Raw genomic sequence first — 6,092 nt, 5'->3', positions numbered from 1 at the left:
CTGAGGCTTTCATATAAAAACTAGAAGTATATAATGCTTCATTCGTTTTATGTATATGTGTGTGTGAAACACTGGATAATTTCACTGTCCTTGAGAAATACAAAAATTTATAATAAGTAAAAATTGCTGTTCATGAAATCTATTGTTTCAAGATTCCAGTGTTTAAAATAATTTTGATAATATTTTATTATTGATTGATAATTCTCCTATCTTGGAATCCTTAAAAAACATAATGCACATGAAATTCTGTGTCTGCTATTTGAATGTCCTGAGAGAGGTCTTGTGACTGGGGGACCCATTTATCTTGCTGCTTCCCTCATTCATTGACACAATAAAGCCACTGACCTCTGACCCACTGACCTCTAAATTCTGTTCTGTGTCCCTCCTCTTTTCTTTTCTTTTCTTTCCTCTTCCTTTCTCTTTCTTTCTTTCTTTCTTTCTTTCTTTCTTTCTTTCTTTCTTTCTTTCTTTCTTTCTTTCTTTCTTTTTTTGACAAAGAATGTGTTTTGGAGGGAGTTACAGGGCAATAGAACTCTGTACCTGGGCGAAGGCTTGATTAGGATGCAAGGATTACTGTATACCTTACTTTCATGTATCCCTCCCATGCCCCACCATTGGCTGCAAGAATGAAAGAAAGAAAGAAAGAAAGAAAGAAAGAAAGAAAGAAAGAAAGAAAGAAAGAAAAAAAGAAAGAAAAGAAGAGAAGAGATGAGAAAAGAAAAGAAAAAAAATAAAACCAAACAAACAAACAGACAAACAGACAAACAGACAAAATACCCCCAACCAAAACAAAACTAGTTCACTGACAATTCTGAGCAGAGAAACAATCCACCAAGTTGTTTTTTAAAACTTTTTATTGATTCTTTGTGAGTTTCACATCATGTACCCAGTTCTGCTCATCTCCCCATCCCCTCACATCTGCCCTTTGCCCTTGCAACCTCCCCCCCAAAGAAACCTAAAAAATGCAAGCAAGCAAGCAAACAACAACAAAATTACCCAAAGCATAGAAAGCATCTCATCATGTCGCTGTAGTGTGTCACAGTGTGTCTTACGGTATACCGCTCTGTCCACACTTCTTCACCTGCAAATGCTCATTGCAATGAGTCACTGGCCTGGTTTGAGTTCTCTAGCTTCCGTGGCACCATCAATACTGGATCCTCAGCAAGACTTCTCCCAGTTATCCTGATGTTGCCCTGTGTCATGGAGATCCTACAGCTTTGGATCAGCAGGACTGGCCCTTTCAAACATCCCAACCATTCATAGATGATATTGATTTTAGGGTGGGCCAACTCAGACCCCTGGATCTGGGCCTGGGTGGTTGCTGAGCCAATCAGCATATTGTCTCTCCCTTATCCTCACAGCCAGGGTGAGCTCTCTAGCACTGCTTTGGTTCTGTCACCCAATGCTACCATCTGGCTCACCCACACCCGTGCCTCCAGAGCCACTACCACACTGTATTGCCCCATCAAGGTGCAGAGTCCACTCTCCCAAATGCTGCAGCCTCTGAGGGGCTGGGATAGCTTTCCCCTCTCATACCCTTGGGGCTGGCTCACAGGTGCCTTCACCATCACTTTACCACTCTGTTGCCCAGGCAAGGTGAAGTGGCTGCTCTCCAGACTGTTACAGCCAGTGAGGGGACAGAGCTAGCTTTCTCACTCACATGACTCCAGGACCAGCCAGCTTTCCTGGCTACTGCAGGTTGGTGGGTAAGGAAGGGGGAGGGAATCACCCCTGTGCCCATACCAGCTCACAACAGATGCCTTGTTGAGCTAAGCTCTCCTGCCTTCTTGCCCTCGGGGCTGGCTCATTTGTACCTTCTCAAGCAGGCTCAGCCCTACTATGCTGCCCAGGCTTGGTGCCAGGCTGCTCTCCCAAGTGCTACAGCAGACCAAGAACAGGACCAGCGTATGTGTTCCCATGACCCTGGGGTCAGCGCTTCCAATTGCCTCAGGTGGCTAGGGGTGAGGGGCCAGAAACCACATGTCCCTCCCACCCCCAACAGGCCACCTCACCACAGAGGAGTGCAAGGGCCAGCTCTTGCACATTCCTACCCCCTGGGCCAGCTCACCTGCCCCACCCACCCCCCTTCACCAGGGTCAGCGCTAATGTGTTGTCCAGATGAGGTGGCGGACCCACTCTCCCGAGTGCTGTATCCGATGAGGGGCTATGCTAGCTCTCTTGAGCTCATGACTCTGTAGGCAGCTTTCCCAACTACCAGAGGTGGTGAGGGGGTGGAGGGGGCATCATCTCTGTGCCCAGCAGATGAGTGATGGGGTCAGCTCTCTAAAAGATACTTTTGCCCTTGGAAATGGCTCACCGACATCCTTGCCTCTAGGGCCAGCTACACTGGGCTGCCTGGGCAAGGCTTAGGACTAGCTCTCCCAAGTGCTGCCAGCAGTGAGAGATGGGGCCAGCTCTCAGAGTTCTGTACCCAGGGAGGGACGAGCCAGTTATGCACATCCCCTGGACATTCATGTAGTCTCTGGCAGCTACCCAGACCAGGGACATCCACAGGTTCTCTAGGGTAATATGAACCACGAACATCAACATCGACCCCTGATCCCTGCAGATGTGTACCCACAGGCTCAGACATGGCCCTCATTGGCAGACTGGGCTGGGATCTCACCATGGACCCAGGTGGCAGGGCTGGCTATTCATCTCTACTACCAAGACTCCACTTCCCCCTCCTCCTCCTCCTCCTCCTCCTCCTCCTCATCCTTTTTCTCCCCCTTCTTCAATTTATTTATGTATGATTGTTCTATTTGCATGTATACCTGCCTGCCAGAAGAGGGCATCAGATCACATTACAGATGGTTGTGCGCCACCATGTGGAAGCTGGGAATTGAACTCAGGACCTCTGCAAGGCCAGCCAATGCTCTTGAATGCTGAGCCATCTCTCCAGCTTCCATCTCTCTTCATAATGCTCAAGCTGCTCCACGTCTCTTTCTCTCCCATCTGACTACCACGGACTCCCACCTTGTGGTGGCTTCCGTTACAGGCTAGTCTTGCGAATGACAGGCCCCTGGGTGTCATCCTCCATCTGTGTGTGCTGTGTGGTGTGATGGCCCGCCTGTGCTCTGCAATGGAGGGCAGGTTTGTGGTGGGCATGGTGATCCACAGGTGTCTGCCTTCCCTCCTCTTGTGCCGTACCACCTAGATTTGATTTGATGTAATTTGATTTGATTTGTATGAGTTCTAAGCATAAGACAGCTTTGGTCACCAACCCAGGCATCAAGCTAGGATGAGTTTGATCATCTGTTCTGCCCCTCACTGATATAAGAACGCCACCACTACCAACAAGGTGTCTCTTTGCTCATAGCCCGGGGGTGGGGGGTGGGGTGGGGGATGAACAAGTTGTTAAATTAGAGACTTGTCATCTTTCACTAATGAGTTACAGGAATCTGGAGCAGATGCTTACTTCATGTCGGCGTGACAGACAGGGCTTTTATTTGGCTTTGGGGAAATCATGTTTGACACCTTCGGAGGCTCTGTTGAGGATTCTAGATGGCTTGCCTTCTATAACCAGCTACTCTCCTGAGCTCTGTAAGTCATGTTCCTTCCCACAGCACGGAGTGCATTCTCAAAGGCCTGCTTTTGTTGCCCCCCCCCATTCCTCTTTTCCCAGACTATCCCCTATTTAACCTTTATTTCCACTTCTGAGCTGAGTCTCTAGGTCAGGGGACGTGTTCGCGTCTATCTGATGTTGCCATTATTGCCAAGTGGTGGGAGTAGTCACTAGAGATCTCTGTACCCTGAGACCGTATAAGACCATGTCCTTAGGAAACAGAACAGAACCATCTGCTTTGAGAATTTATTTTCTATTTGTTTTGTGGGTTTCTTCTTCAAGGTCACAGTGGGCTTGTTCCTGTTTTTCGTATTACTCTGCCCTGAAGCTGACATCATGAAGAAGCCTCAGAGGAAAGTTCTGTGCACTTCTGACTGAGAGAAAACCAGGCTTCTGATTGACATATTCATATGTATCCATACATCATACACAGCATGTGCAGATACATTGTATAGTCTGCCAAACCCACAGAGCTCTGTTCTGATTACTTTATGGGCATTAGTGAGAATGCATTTAAAGCTAGTAGTTTCACAACTTCTTTACAATGAAGAACCCAACTGGCTAATATTTTTATATGTGCTAGTCTTAGAACCAACAATGGCAACAACAGAAATGTCTTGCAGCTGCTCATTTGGAAGCTACATTAAAGAGAGGAAAGGGCAATTTTTAATGGTCAGATGGCCAATAGTTGTGCCTTTTGAGGCAGAGTATAATAAACTGAACAATGTTACAGTTTACTTTTTAAAGGGAAATAAAAGCCCGGGCTTCAATTTTTTGAATTGAGAAGTTGACTGGCTCAATCTTCCTAAAACATATTTTGTTTTTTTGTTTTTTTGTTTGTTGTTTGGTTTTGGTTTTGTTTGTTTCTTGGTTTGGGGGATTTTTTTTTTTTTAGTTTGCTTACTAAAGGGACTTATGTCACTCACAGATATTTTAGATCATGAAAAATAGAATGCTTGGGAAATGATTTGTTCCAATGGTAATTGTGTTCTGCAGTGTACCAGTTTAATCATAATCAACAAATCAGTTAGTTAATGGTAAGTTCTTAATATATTACTTGACTTGCTTAATATATAATGCTTGATGACGTGAATAGTCACTAATTTCTTTGTATGACAGATTACCACCAAATAAAGTATGTGTGTGCATTCTTAGCTTCTTATTTTGTTATGTGTCAGAGGGTGGCTATACTTCTTAATGTTAACAAGTGTCCATTTTGCCACTTTAAGAAGGCAGAAGGTGTATGAGTAAAATTGAACTATAAAGTCTAACCTATAAATGCAAGGAAGCCCTTCAAGTCCATTCACAAGCTAACCATAGTCATTTACCTCCTAGTCAGTGGTTCTCAACCTTCCTAACACTGCAACCCTTGAATACAGTTCCTTAAGTTGTGGTGACCGCCAACTGTAATATTAGCCTTGTTGCTACTTCAGAGCTGTAATTTTGCTACTGCTGTGAATCATAATGTAAATATCTGATATGCAGAATGAATTTATTTTTATTACTACAAATTGACCCGAAGGGGGCGTGACCCACAGGTTGAGGAACACTATCCTAGGCCTTTCTGTGACATCTTCCATGCTCGGTTGAAAGCGTGAGTTAGTACGAGATCCTGCTCAGAACAGTGACCTCATCAAGATGCCATTGAGCATGAAGGTTAATGAAGTACTTTGGTTGTGCAAAGGACTTCTTTTGTTTAAAATTAAACAAATAATTTCATTGTTCTTATCGTTGTAAAATGTGAATGTGTACTCTTAGATTTTTTTTTTCAAAACCTACCTTAATAAGGGTTCTTGAACACTTCAACCTACCCTCTCGCCCACCTACCAAAAGTAGGAGAGAAAGATGGTTAATAGGACAGATGGGATGTGGACCTGTTTAGAAGTAAGTTCTTTGGGGCAATTCCAAACACAGATCAGTAGCAGAAGTCCAGTCCAACTGGCAAACGCCAAACATGAATTAGTATCAGTGGCTCCATCCAGGAGAAACCTCAAGGCTCTGCCGAATAGGCATGAGTCTCTAAAAGTGATAAGAAGCAGCCAGAACACCACGAAAAGTTCTTTGTTGCATTTCTTCTTTATGAAGTCATGACAAGAGAGAAGATCAGTGAAGATTATCGAAGTGTTGCAAGGCAAACCAATGCAAGAGCAGTGGTCACTGTCTCTTGGCTTTCACTTATATTCTTTCCAAACATCACAAGTCCTCTCAAGTGTCTCTGCTTCAGCAAAACATCTCAGCTTCAAAAACAAACAACCATCCTAAGATACAACTGAGTTTCCAAAGGAACCAGAAATCTTTGTGTCATAAATGTGATTAACAAAGAACAAAGTACGTATTCCTTCAGGAGGGAACTCTGCCTCGATTCCAGTACTGTTGAAAATGAGTCCGCAATAAGATGTGAGGATTCTCCTAAGGACGACACTCTTTTGATGACTTTATTCAAAGGCTTTCAAAAGATGAACGATCCATTTTGTATCAAATCGTGCCATGATGGGTAGTTTTAAATCAACTTGACACAAGCTCAAGT

At 44.4% G+C, this 6,092-nt stretch overlaps 1 non-coding gene across 1 annotated transcript; it reads right to left on the bottom strand.

Moving 5' to 3' along the window:
• Positions 1-3,186: 3,186 nt before the first annotated feature.
• Positions 3,187-3,328, bottom strand: LOC115062686. The gene has a single exon (XR_003842618.1). It is a non-coding gene; the product is annotated as a small nucleolar RNA SNORA48 (small nucleolar RNA).
• Positions 3,329-6,092: the final 2,764 nt, after the last annotated feature.

This window comes from Mus pahari, chromosome 19, assembly GCF_900095145.1.
Source record: "Mus pahari chromosome 19, PAHARI_EIJ_v1.1, whole genome shotgun sequence".
In the NCBI taxonomy this organism is placed as follows: Eukaryota; Metazoa; Chordata; class Mammalia; order Rodentia; family Muridae; genus Mus; species Mus pahari.
This window is presented reverse-complemented; position numbering and strand designations above follow the sequence as displayed.